This window comes from Bufo bufo, chromosome 1 (genome assembly GCF_905171765.1).
Source record: "Bufo bufo chromosome 1, aBufBuf1.1, whole genome shotgun sequence".
Classification (NCBI taxonomy): Eukaryota; Metazoa; Chordata; class Amphibia; order Anura; family Bufonidae; genus Bufo; species Bufo bufo.
Window position 1 is genome coordinate 260073425 of NC_053389.1, and position 13957 is coordinate 260087381.

The 13957-nt window shown below is 43.7% G+C and overlaps 1 protein-coding gene across 6 annotated transcripts in view; it reads right to left on the reverse strand.

Annotated features, from left to right (window-relative positions):
• Positions 1-13957, reverse strand: part of PRR5 (proline rich 5) — a 121090-nt gene that overhangs the window by 83033 nt on the left and 24100 nt on the right. The window contains exon 3 of one of the 6 annotated variants that reach the window (XM_040439152.1): positions 11978-12129. The exons of the other annotated variants lie outside the window; for them this stretch is intronic. The gene's annotated coding sequence lies outside the window, so the exon portion shown is untranslated. The remainder of the gene's footprint in view (positions 1-11977; positions 12130-13957) is intronic. 6 annotated transcript variants of the gene reach the window in all.

A 13957-nucleotide genomic window follows, 5' to 3' on the forward strand; every position in this document is an offset into this window, starting at 1 on the left:
TTGGGGAATATGTTTTGGGGTGTCATTTTACATATACCCATGCTGGGTGAGATAAATATCTTGGTCAAATGCCAACTTTGTATAAAAAAAATGGGAAAAGTTGTCTTTTGCCAAGATATTTCTCTCACCCAGCATGGGTATATGTAAAATGACACCCCAAAACACATTCCTTACCTTCTCCTGAGTACGGAGATACCAGATGTGTGACACTTTTTTGCAGCCTAGCTGGGCAAAGGGGCCCACATTCCAAAGAGCACCTTTCAGATTTCACAGGTCATTTACCTACTTACCAGACATTAGGGCCCCTGGAAAATGCCAGGGCAGTATAACTGCCCCACAAGTGACCCCATTTTGGAAAGAAGACACCCCAAGGTATTCCGTGAGGGGCATGGCAAGTTCCTAGAATTTTTTATTTTTTGTCACAAGTTAGTGGAAAATGATGATTTTTTTTTTTTTTTTTTTTTTTTCATACAAAGTCTCCTATTCCACTAACTTGTGACAAAAAAAAAAAATTTCCATGAACTCACTATGCCCATCAGCGAATACCTTGGGGTCTCTTCTTTCCAAAATGGGGTCACTTGTGGGGTAGTTATACTGCCCTGGCATTCTAGGGGCCCAAATGTGTGGTAAGGAGTTTGAAATCAAATTCAGTAAAAAATGACCTGTGAAATCCGAAAGGTGCTCTTTGGAATATGGGCCCCTTTGCCCACCTAGGCTGCAAAAAAGTGTCACACATCTGGTATCTCCGTACTCAGGAGAAGGTGGGGAATGTGTTTTGGGGTGTCATTTTATATATACCCATGCTGGGTGAGAGAAATATCTTGGCAAAAGACAACTTTTCCCATTTTTTTATACAAAGTTGTCATTTGACCAAGATATTTATCTCACCCAGCATAGGTATATGTAAAAAGACACCCCAAAACACATTCCTCAACTTCTCCTGAGTACGGCAATACCACATGTGTGACACTTTTTTGCAGCCTAGGTGGGCAAAGGGGCCCATATTCCAAAGAGCACCTTTCGGATTTCACTCGTCATTTTTTACAGAATTTGATTTCAAACTCCTTACCACACATTTGGGCCCCTAGAATGCCAGGGCAGTATAACTACCCCACAAGTGACCCCATTTTGGAAAGAAGAGACCCCAAGGTATTCGCTGATGGGCATAGTGAGTTCATGGAAGTTTTTATTTTTTGTCACAAGTTAGTGGAATATGAGACTTTGTATGAAAAAAATAAAAAATAAAAAAATCATCATTTTCCACTGACTTGTGACAAAAAATAAAAAATTCTAGGAACTCGCCATGCCCCTCACGGAATAGCTTGGGGTGTCTTCTTTCCAAAATGGGGTCACTTGTGGGGTAGTTATACTGCCCTGGCATTCTAGGGGCCCAAATGTGTGGTAAGGAGTTAGAAATCAAATTCTGTAAAAAATGATGAGTGAAATCCGAAAGGTGCTCTTTGGAATATGGGCCCCTTTGCCCACCTAGGCTGCAAAAAAGTGTCACACATCTGGTATCTCCGTACTCAGGAGAAGGTGGGGAATGTGTTTTGGGGTGTCATTTTATATATACCCATGCTGGGTGAGAGAAATATCTTGGCAAAAGACAACTTTTCCCATTTTTTTATACAAAGTTGTCATTTGACCAAGATATTTATCTCACCCAGCATGGGTATATGTAAAAAGACACCCCAAAACACATTCCTCAACTTCTCCTGAGTACGGGGATACCAGATGTGTGACACTTTTTTGCAGCCTAGGTGGGCAAAGGGGCCCATATTCCAAAGAGCACCTTTCGGATTTCACAGGTCATTTTTTACTGAATTTGATTTCAAACTCTTTACCACACATTTGGGCCCCTAGAATGCCAGGGCAGTATAACTACCCCACAAGTGACCCCATTTTGGAAAGAAGAGACCCCAAGGTATTCGCTGATGGGCATAGTGAGTTTATAGAACTTTTTATTTTTTGTCACAAGTTAGTGGAATATGAGACTTTGTAAGAAAAAAAAAAAAAAAAAATCATCATTTTCCGCTAACTTGTGACAAAAAATAAAAAGTTCTATGAACTCACTATGCCCATCAGCGAATACCTTAGGGTGTGTACTTTCAGAAATGGGGTCATTTGTGGGGTGTTTGTACTGTCTGGGCATTGTAGAACCTCAGGAAACATGACAGGTGCTCAGAAAGTCAGAGCTGCTTCAAAAAGCGGAAATTCACATTTTTGTACCATAGTTTGTAAACGCTATAACTTTTACCCAAACCATTTTTTTTTTACCCAAACATTTTTTTTTTATCAAAGACATGTAGAACTATAAATTTAGAGCAAAATTTCTATATGGATGTCGTTTTTTTTGCAAAATTTTACAACTGAAAGTGAAAAATGTCATTTTTTTGCAAAAAAATCGTTAAATTTCGATTAATAACAAAAAAAGTAAAAATGTCAGCAGCAATGAAATACCACCAAATGAAAGCTCTATTAGTGAGAAGAAAAGGAGGTAAAATTCATTTGGGTGGTAAGTTGCATGACCGAGCAATAAACGTTGAAAGTAGTGTAGGTCAGAAGTGTAAAAAGTGGCCTGGTCTTTCAGGGTGTTTAAGCACTGGGGGCTGAGGTGGTTAAAGGGGTTGTACAGGATTAGAAAAACATGGCTGCTCTTCTAGCACCATAACTGGCCATAGGGTTGTGCCTGGTGTTGCAGCTCCGCTCCAATGGAATGCATTCTGCTAAGCTGCAATACCTCACACAACCTGTGGACAAGTGTGGTGCTGTTTTGGAAGGAAGAAGAACAGATTTTTTAATCCGATAACATTTCTTTAAACATAATCATCAGTAAAGACAGGGCATTGCTTAAAGGATATTGTCTGGTTTAGAAAACTCTTTTTCAAATATCCTATTAACACATGAGACTCTCTTGTTCGAGACCTCCATCAATTAGAGTGACGAGTGCTACATAGAATGTCATTCTTTGTCTCTGTTGAGGATCCTGTGGACTCTATCTCCACCCAAACAAAGGAAATGCTTGGGGCCCCTGAGATCGTGGGAGGCCGTGCTGGCTAAAAAATCCCGCACAGGGGCCCAGGTGGGCCCTTCCCAGCTGTAGAGCAATAACAGAAGTGCCCAGGCTGCACTGCTCAGCTAAGAGTCAGGTTTAGTGGTCTGAGGGGGTGGAACTTAACCACCTCAGCCCCCATGGCTTAAACACCCTGAAAGACCAGGCCACTTTTTACACTTCTGACCTACCCTACTTTCACCGTATATTGCTCGGTCATGCAACTTACCACCCAAATGAATTTTACCTCCTTTTCTTCTCACTAATAAAGCTTTCATTTGGTGGTATTTCATTGCTGCTGACATTTTTACTTTTTTTGTTATTAATCGAAATTTAACGATTTTTTTGCAAAAAAATGACATTTTTCACTTTCAGTTGTAAAATTTTGCAAAAAAAACGACATCCATATATAAATTTTGCTCTAAATTTATTGTTCTACATGTCTTTGATAAAAATAAAATGTTTGGGTAAAAAAAAAAAATGGTTTGGGTAAAAGTTATAGCGTTTACAAACTATGGTACAAAAATGTGAATTTCCGCTTTTTGAAGCAGCTCTGACTTTCTGAGCACCTGTCATGTTTCCTGAGGTTCTACAATGGCCAGACAGTACAAACACCCCACAAATGACCCCATTTCGGAAAGTAGACACCCTAAGGTATTCGCTGATGGGCATAGTGAGTTCATAGAACTTTTTAGTTTTTGTCACAAGTTAGCGGAAAATTATGATTTTTTTTTTCTTACAAAGTCTCATATTCCACTAACTTGTGACAAAAAAATAAAAGCTTCCATGAACTTACTATGCCCATCAGCGAATACCTTGGGATGTCTTCTTTCCAAAATGGGGTCACTTGTGGGGTAGTTCTACTGCCCTGGCATTCTAGGGGCCCAAATGTGTGGTAAGGAGTTTGAAATCAAATTCTGTAAAAAATGGCCAGTGAAATCCGAAAGGTGCTCTTTGGAATATGGGCCCCTTTGCCCACCTAGGCTGCAAAAAAGTGTCACACATGTGGTATCTCCGTATTCAGGAGAAGTTGGGGAATGTGTTTTGGGGTGTCATTTTACATATACCCATGCTGGGTGAGAGAAATATCTTGGCAAAAGACAACTTTGTATAAAAAAATGGTAAAAGTTGTCTTTTGCCAAGATATTTCTCTCACCCAGCATGGGTATATGTAAAATGACACCCCAAAACACATTCCCCAACTTCTCCTGAGTACGGCAATACCAGATGTGTGACACTTTTTTGCAGCCTAGATGCGCAAAGGTGCCCAAATTCCTTTTAGGAGGGCATTTTTAGACATTTGGATCCCAGACTTCTCATGCTTTAGGGCCCCTAAAATGCCAGGGCAGTATAAATACCCCACATGTGACCCCATTTTGGAAAGAAGACACCCCAAGGTATTCAATGAGGGGCATGGCGAGTTCATAGAAATTTTTTTTTTTTGGCACAAGTTAGCGGAAATTGATATTTTTTATTTTTTTCTCACAAAGTCTCCCTTTCCGCTAACTTGGGACAAAAATTTCAATCTTTCATGGACTCAATATGCCCCTCACGGAATACCTGGGGGTGTCTTCTTTCCGAAATGGGGTCACATGTGGGGTATTTATACTGCCCTGGCATTCTAGGGGCCCTAAAGCGTGAGAAGAAGTCTGGAATATAAATGTCTAAAAATTTTTACGCATTTGGATTCCGTGAGGGGTATGGTGAGTTCATGTGAGATTTAATTTTTTGACACAAGTTAGTGGAATATGAGACTTTGTAAGAAAAAAAAAGAATAATTCCACTAACTTGGGCCAAAAAAATGTCTGAATGGAGCCTTACAGAGGGGTGATCAATGACAGGGGGGTGATCAATGACAGGGGGGGTGATCAATGACAGGGGGGTGATCAGAATAGTCTATATGGGGTGATCACCCCCCTGTCATTGATCACCCCCCTGTAAGGCTCCATTCAGATGTCCGTATGTGTTTTGCGGATCCGATCCATGTATCCGTGGATCCGTAAAAATCATACGGACATCTGAATGCAGCCTGACAGGGGGGTGATCAATGACAGGGGGTGATCAGGGAGTCTATATGGGGTGATCACCCCCCCTGGAAGGCTCCAGGGAGACGCCTGTATGTGTTTTGCGGATCCGATCCATCTATCAGTGGATCCGTAAAAATCATGCGGACATCTGAATGGAGCTTTACAGGGGGTTGATCAATGACAGGGGGGTAATCAATGACAGGGGGGTGATCAGGGAGTCTATATGGGGTGATCACCACAATCATTGATCACGCCCCTGTAAGGCTCCATTCAGACGTCCGTATGCGTTTTGCGGATCCGATCCATATATCAGTAGATCCGTAAAAATCATGCGGACATCTAAATGGAGCTTTACAGGGGGTTGATCAATGACAGGGGGGTAATCAATGACAGGAGGGTGATCAGGGAGTCTATATGGGGTGATCAGGGGTGATCAAGGGTGAATAAGGGGTTAATAAGTGACAGGGATGGGGGGGTGTAGTGTAGTGGTGCTTGGTGCAACATATTACTAAGCTACCTGTGTCCTCTGGTGGTCGATCCAAACAAAGGGGACCACCAGAGGACCAGGTAGCAGGTATATTAGACGCTGTTATCAAAACAGCGTCTAATATACCTGTTAGGGGTTAAAAAAAACACATCTCCAGCCTGCCAGCGAACGATCGCCGCTGGCAGGCTGGAGATCAACTCTCTTACCTTCCGTTCCTGTGAGCGCGCGTTCACAGGAAATCTCGCGTCTCGCGAGATGACGCGTATATGCGTGACTGTGCGCAGCGCTGCCACCTCCGGAACGCGAATCTGCGTTAGGCGGTCCGGAGGTGGTTAAAGACGCTATGTGGCGGGAAGGGGGGTGTAAGTTGTGTGATAGGGGCCCCCTGACATAACTTTGCTTGGGTCTCCAGAAATGCCAAAGCTGAAGGCCAAATCTCCAGAAAACTGATGATGGATTCCCTAAAGATTACAGCTAATTACTGGGGATTTTAACAACAGGGTGCCCTGTGATCAAAGTATTGCCAGGTGAGACTTTTTAACAAAAAATTATCCAAAGTGGACAATCCCTTTAAATTGTTAGAAATTCTAATCAGCAGTTTTTTAAGGTCCCCTTAGGCTACTTTCACACTAGCGTTCGGAGCGGGTCCGTCTGATGTTTCATCAGACGGATCCGCTCCTATAATGCAGACGTTTGGATCCGTTCAGAACGGATCCGTCTGCATTATAACTTAGAAGAATTTCTAAGTGTAAAAGTAGCTCAGACGGATCCGTCCAGACTTTACATTGAAAGTCAATGGGGGACGGATCCGTTTGAAGATTGAGCCATATAGTGTCATCTTCAAACGGATCCGTCCCCATTGACTTACATTGTAAGCCTGGACGGATCCGCTTGCCTCCGCACGGATCCGCTTGCTGAGCGGAGCGGAGGCTGAACGCTGGCAGACTGATGCATTCTCAGCGGATCCGCGTCCACTCAGAATGCATTAGGGCTGGACGGATCCGTTCGGGGCCGCTTGTGAGAGCTTCAAACGGAACTCACAAGCGGAGCCCCGAACGCTAGTGTGAAAGTAGCCTTACACTGTCCAGTTCTGCAGGTGATTGTCAGGAAGCAAGTGTTCCTTACCGGTAATCGTCTGCTTATCAGTGGAGAAGGCAGGTGTATTTACATGGAGCGATCTCCTCCACAGTAAGGCCTCTTGCACACAAACCTTTTTTTTTCCGTTTACGTTTTTTGCGTTCCGTATACGGACCGTATATGGAACCATTCATTTCAATGGATCCGCAAAAAAAGGAAGGTACTCCGTATGCCTTCCATTTCCGTATTTCCGTTTTGTTCAAAGATACAACATGTCCTATTATTGTCCGCATAATGGACAAGGATAGTACTGTTCTATCTGGGGCCAGCTGTTCCGTTCCGCAAAAACCGGAATGCACACGGACGTCATCCATATTTTTTGCGGATCCGTTTCATGCGGACCGCAAAATACAGAAAAAGCCATACGGTCGTGTGCAAGAAGCCTTAGGGGAAGAGCGATCACAAATGCCATCGCTCGTTGTTGCTGGCATCAGAGGCTGTTTAGACGGGAAAGATCTGCTGCCAGCAAAGACGATTTAGGTGCCTGCACGATTGATCCAATTATCATTCATTGGGTAATCAGTGGAAACTTTACACCGCCAGATAATCTGACAGATTCTCAGCTGGTGTAACGGGCCCTTTAGCTATATCTATTTCTGAAGTTGGAAGGCAGGAGTTGCACAGTCCCTCTACCAACTTAGAGGATAATTTATTATAAATGGCACATACAGTGAGGAACAGAAGTATTTGAACACCCTGCAATTTTGCATGTTCTCCCACTTAGAAATCATAAAGGGGTCTGAAATTGTAGGTGCATTTCCACTCTGAGAGACAGAATTTTTTTAAAAAATTCAGGAAATGTCATTTTATGATTTTTAAAGAATTTATTTGTCTTGCACTGCTGAACATAAGTATTTGAACACCTAAGAAAATCAGTGTTAATATTTGGTACAGAAGCCTTTGCAATTACAGAGGTCAAACATTTCCTGTAGTTTTTGACCAGGTTTGGCCCACTCCTCCACACAGATCTCCTCTAGATCTGTCAGGTTTCGGGGCTGTCACTGAGCAACACAGAGTTTCAGCTCCCTCCAAAGATGTTATATTGGATTTACTTCTGGAGACTGGCTAGGCCACTCCAGAACCGTGATATGCTTCTTACGGAGCCACTCCTTGGTTGTCCTGGCTATGTGCTTCGGGTCGTTGTCATGTTGGAAGACCCAGCCACGACCCATCTTCAATGCTCTGACTGAGGGAAGGAGGTTGTTGCTCAAAATCTCACAATAAATGGCCCCATTCATCCTCTCCTTAATACAGTCCAGTCATCCTGTCCCCTTTGCAGAAAAGCACCCCCAAAGCATAATGTTACCACCCCCATGCTTCACTGTAGGGATGGTGTTTTTGGGATGCAACTCATCCTTCTTTTTCCTCCAAACACGACGAGTAAAGTTTAGACCAAAAAGTTCTACTTTGGTCTCATCTGACGACATGACTTTCTCCCATGCCTCCTCTGGATCATCCAGATGGTCATTGGCAAACTTCACACGGGCCTGAACATGTGATGACTTGAGCAGGGGAACCTTCCATGCAATGCATGATTTGAAACCATGACGGCGTAGTGTTCTACCGACAGTGACCTTTGAAACTGTGGTCCCAGCTCTCTTCATGTCATTGACCAGCTCCTCCCTTGTAGTTCTGGGCAGATTCCTCACCTTTCTTATCATCAGTAATACCCCACGAGGTGAGATCTTGCATGGAGCCCCAGTCAGAGGGAGACTGACAGTCGTCTTTAGCCTCTTCCATTTTTTAACAATTGCTCCAACAGTTGATCTATTTTCACCAAGCTGCTTGGCAATTACCCCGTAGCCCATAGCTCTCAGAGTGGGAATGCACCTACAATGTGAATTTCAGACCCCTCCATGATTTCTAAGTGGGAGAACTTGCAAAATCGCAGGGTGTTCAAATACTTCTGTTCCTCACTGTATTAGGTGAAGGGCCTTGTTATAGAGTTCCCATTGGGGCCTAGGATTTTTAATTTCCCTTCTGTCAACTAATATGATCATCATTGCAAGTCTCATATTGGTTGTCATCATTAAAGGGGTTTTGCCATCACAGACAATGGGGGCATATCACTAGGATATGCCCCCATTGTCTTTGGGAATCGTAACCTACACCGAGAACGGACCAGGGAAAGCTGGTAGAGAGGACACTGCGTATCCGCAGCTGCCCTCCGTTCATTTCTATAGGGCCTCCAAAAATAGCTAAGTGCTGGCTTGGCTATTTCCGTCGGCCTCATAGAAATGAATGGGAGTGGTGGCCGCACAAGCGCAGTGCGCTCCCATTCACTTGTATGGGAGGAGCGCTTGGCGGTGGCCAGACCCCAGGAAACCCAGGGTCCTCCAGCCACCACTCTCCCCGCTCCATTCTCGGCACCTCTGGGACATGCACCTATTAGACAATGGGGGCATATTCCCCACATAATCTGTGATGGGAAAACCCCTTTACACAACTAGCTATGTATCTGTGTGGACAGGGGACTGTCACTCAGATTTCTAAAAATGTAAACGTGAATGGGGAAAATAGCTTGAAGTGTGCATTTTCCCCAGTCATCAAAGAGTGGCCTAACTCCACTTTGAACATTATGATATATCATATTATAGTAATTTATAAATACGTATGTATCTGGAGTTATATCATGACTCCTCTGTTTACATCCAAAGCTGCACTGCTTTCTGTTGGCTCTCATACTATAGGACCCCATATATCACTGTCAGATGTGACTAGAGAACGATAGAAATAAATGTACGGTATATATTTTTTTATATTCAACTATATTATTAATTCCAATAAAAGGGAAAAACAACTTTTTGGCGCTAAATGCAGTTAGAGCCCCCCCCCCCCCCCTAATATCCTCTCCAGCTCTGTACAAGTCATTTATAATGTACAATTAACCCCCTTTCTTCTGGATCCAGCTATATGATCTAAACATATGCAGCATCCTTTCATCTCCTTTCTCGCAGTCATTAGGTGACAGACCCTGAGTAGTCGCCATCTGCTGAAGTCATATGTTGTCCATCAGGTCCCTACCAGCACATCCATGCCTCTCCCAACCCCCAGTACTCCAGTTCATAATTTACACGGTTTGATGCCCTTAATCCGGGTGCTATTTATTGCATCTGATAGAAAATTCAGCTCGAAGCCTGTGATATTCCCGCTGAGGCACAACGTCACGCGCTATGTGCAGTGAATTATAAAATGCCAATTAATAATGGGTCGAATGGCACTTCTGGAAAAAAAACGCTGACACCGATGAGAAAAGCAGAATTTTGAAAGCAGCTTTGGATGTGACTAGAGTAGAGACATGAAATAACACAACATTGGTATATAGTAAGTTAGGGTGGGTTCACATCACCGTTATGATTTCTGTTATTGCTTTCCATAATAACATGGTTATAACAGAAAATAACAGAATTTGTAAGACTAATATTATTTGTAATATGTGTAATGTAAAGCCCCTTAAAACACCTTGCAGTCTAGAATTAGGGTGTGTGTTCTGTTGACTATTCCTCCCATGTTGAAGAGGGCTGAGCTACAGTTACAAATATAAAAACTGGCGAGGCAAGTAACTTTAGTGCCCAAGCCTAGCAACTCCATTGCACCCAGGCTAGAAGAACTCTGTTCTCTCTCAGTGCCCTAAGGAGAAGGTAGGGTAGGTGGCATCTACTCAGTACATGCACGTAGACCCACATGGAGGCTTTATGGTTATTCCAATGCACCAGTCACATCATTTGTGCAACCCAATTGGATGTGATGTCATCGCCCCAGTACAGTTTAATGAAAATGATCATTGTGATGAAACCTTTCACTGAATTCTAGGGGTGTGCTGGGGTTCCTATGAGGGGGCCTCTCCTAATTCCAGCATCCCTCATAAACTCCAGGATGTCTGCTCCCTGAGAAGCATTTCATCATAGTCCCGATGATTTATAAGAGCCCGCCTTATTGCTTCACTAGTAAACAATCGGATTTTATTAATTGTCAGGCAATTTTCTCTGCTCATAGTTTCCTGTGCCCTTCAATCCCAATCTATAGGCAATGATACCTGTCACTGGTATTTTGTGTACAGAGCTGAGGACATGGGTTGCTAGATGGCCGCTAGCACATCAACAATACCCAGTCCCCATAGCTCTGTGTGCTTTTATTGTGTAAAAAAAACTATTTGATGCATATGCAAATTACCCTGAGATGAGTCCTGTCCTTGACTCATCTCACGTACAGGACACATCTCAGGTTGATTTGCATATGTATCAAATCATTTTTTTTCACCATAAAAGCACACAGAGCTATGGGGACTGGATATTGCGGATGTGCTAGCGGCCATCTAGCAGCCCATGTCCTCAGCTCTATACACAAAATCCCGGTGACAGGTTCCCTTTAAATTATGGATTCAGGGTAAGTATTCATTTAGGGTGTCTGATCTGGAGGTTGTATTTGGACTGGGAGCTGCACAGGTCTGTATTAAAATAGAGCTTCTGGTCTGGTGACTGATTTTATTTAGGCTTTAGTCTGGGGTCTGTATTAGTTTAGGGAGTTGGGGGTCTGGATTTGTTCTGGGGCACTGTTCTGAGGTCTGCATATAGTTAGCCGACCTGTTACATGTGCACTTGGCAGCTGAAGGCATCTGTGTTGGTCCCATGGTCATATGTGACCGCATTGCTGAGAAATATGATGTTTTAATATATACAAATGAGCCTCTAGGAGCAACGGGGGTGCTGCCGTTACACCTAGAGGCTCTGCTCTCTCTTCCACTGCCGCGCCCTCTGCACTTTAATTGACAGGGCCAGTTTTCACTGTCTGACCCTGTCAATCAAGATGCAGAGGCTGTTGCCATCTGCTATTCTGTCCCAGGTGTTCAGTGCACTTTTGGACTGATACATGGGATTTATAAGAGCAGTGTGTGTAGACGGCATGGTCTGCAGTCTGTATTTGTTTATTGGGCCTGCTTTGGATTATGTATTTATTTGGGTTCCCGTCTGGGGTTGTATTTGTTTAGGGGTTTAGTCTGGGGTCGGTCTGTTGCCCAGCTCGCTTCTCATGACACTTAAAAGTTCAAAAAAGGTTGGCAAGTAGAAATAAATTAATATTAACAAGTCCTTTAAAATGAAGACAGATGTCCAGCAGATCTGATAATCCGCCATGAACTAATTTTTCCACTCTCATGGACTAGGTAAACATAATACACCATGCTTCAGCTATAAAGTTGACTCCATTGTCTTTAATGGGCCTGCTTCATAGCAATGGATAAGCAGGAAGACTTCTGAGGAAATCTCTAACCTTCACCTGGTGTTCTAAGAAGGGCACTTCCATTGCAGTGCTTGCGGATGCGGCCTGTGTTTAGTTCACCCACCAGGAAGGTAACAGACAGGAGTCGTTCATTGCGTGAGATCTGCCGCTTGACGATTCTCTGCTAGGCTTTCAGTCTTACATCTATTCTGTGAAATCATATGAATTATGAAAGAGACGTGAAAAGAAAAATGTCTCTGGGAGTCTCTGTTCACGTCAGAGCTCGATGCCCAGGACACGGCTGAACAAATAGGAAATCAACATTTTTCCCCGGAATCCTTTTATTTCTGGAGATCAGCTTAAAATAACAACTACATTTAAAAAATATTGCACTTAAAAAATAGAGTTATTCCTTATTATATTATTTTTATTTATATTTTTCTTCTCTCTGATACAGAGGTCCAAATCCCCTGAGCTGAGCTAGCAGAGCTAAATGCTGAAAGCCACGTCTACAGGGAGTTTAAAGTGCTTGCTGCATACAGTTTATCTATTTATTACATTCATCTCAAAGGGGCCGCACCGTGTGCTGTCCGCATCCGCAAGTCCGTTCCACAGGCCCGCAAAAAAATAGAACCTATTGGTGACTCTTTTACGTACAAGGAAAGGACATTTCTGCAGGAGAAAAAAAACATGGCGGCAACCACTCAGTAGGGATCCGTGTTTTGCATATCCGTGATTTGCGGACCACAAAAACAGATCTGGTCATGTGCAGGAGCCAAAAAGGGGAGATCAAAAACAGGTGTAAAGAAAAACTGGCGTAGTTGCCCATAGCAACCAATCAAATTTCAGATTACATTTTTCAGAGCTTCATTGGAAAATGAAAGGTGGAACCTGATTGCTTGCTAACAGTGATGGCCAGTTCGCATTGTTCGCCAACGAACACATGTGGGCTGCCACCTTGACTCACCTGTCCGGCGATGCACAAGTAAGCCCTTACCTGTGCCTGTGCCGCGAGCCGGTCTGAAATCAAATGCAGTCACCGGGAGCAGGCAGTTCCGAGAACAGCCCGATGAAGGCCCCCGGTGGCTGTTCTCGGAACTGCCTGCTCCCGGTGACCGCATTTGATTTCAGACCGGCTCCCGACACAGGCACAGGTAAGGGCTTACTTGTGCATCGCCGGACGGGTGAGTCAAGATGGCAGCCCGCATGTGTTCGTTGGCAAACACTGCGAACTGACCATCACTGCTTGCTAAGGCTAGTTGCACACTAAGGGCTCATGCACACGACGGTATGTATTTTGCTGTCCAAAAAAACGGATCCGCAAAAAATACGGATGACGTCAATGTGCATTCAGTATTTTGCGGAACGAAACAGCTGGCCCCTAATAGAAAAGTCCGTAATGTGGACAATAATAGGACATGTTCTATTTTTTTCGGAACTATCATACGGAAACCACACGGAATAACTTCAGGGTTTTTTTGCGGATCCATTTAAATGAATGGTTCCGCATACGGTCCGCAAAAAAAACGGAAAGGACACGGAAAGAAAATACCTTTGTGTGCATGAGCCCTAACAGCAGCATTCCGGCAGGATCTCCGCCAGTCTCCATTATAGTGAATGGGGCCGGATGGAACCTTACAAACCTCAGGCAATGCTGGAGTGCACAGAAATCCGGCGGAGATCATGTACACCATGCAGAGTTTTTCCCTGTGGATTTTCACCTGTGGTGTGGATTTTAAAATGTCAATTTATTTTATTTTTCCTGTACCAATTGATGCGGATTGTCTGCACGGATTTCCCTGCAAACACCTGCGGATTTCAGTGCGGATTCTCTGCACATAAATCCTGAATGTTTGTATTTACCCTAAAGCCTCTTTCACACGGGCGAGATTTCCGCGCTGGTGCAATGCGTGAGGTGAACGCATTGCACCCGCACTAAATCCGGACCCATTCATTTCTATGGGGCTGTGCACATGAGCAGTGATTTTCACGCATCACTTGTGCTTTGCGTGAAAATCGCAGCATGCTCTATTTTGT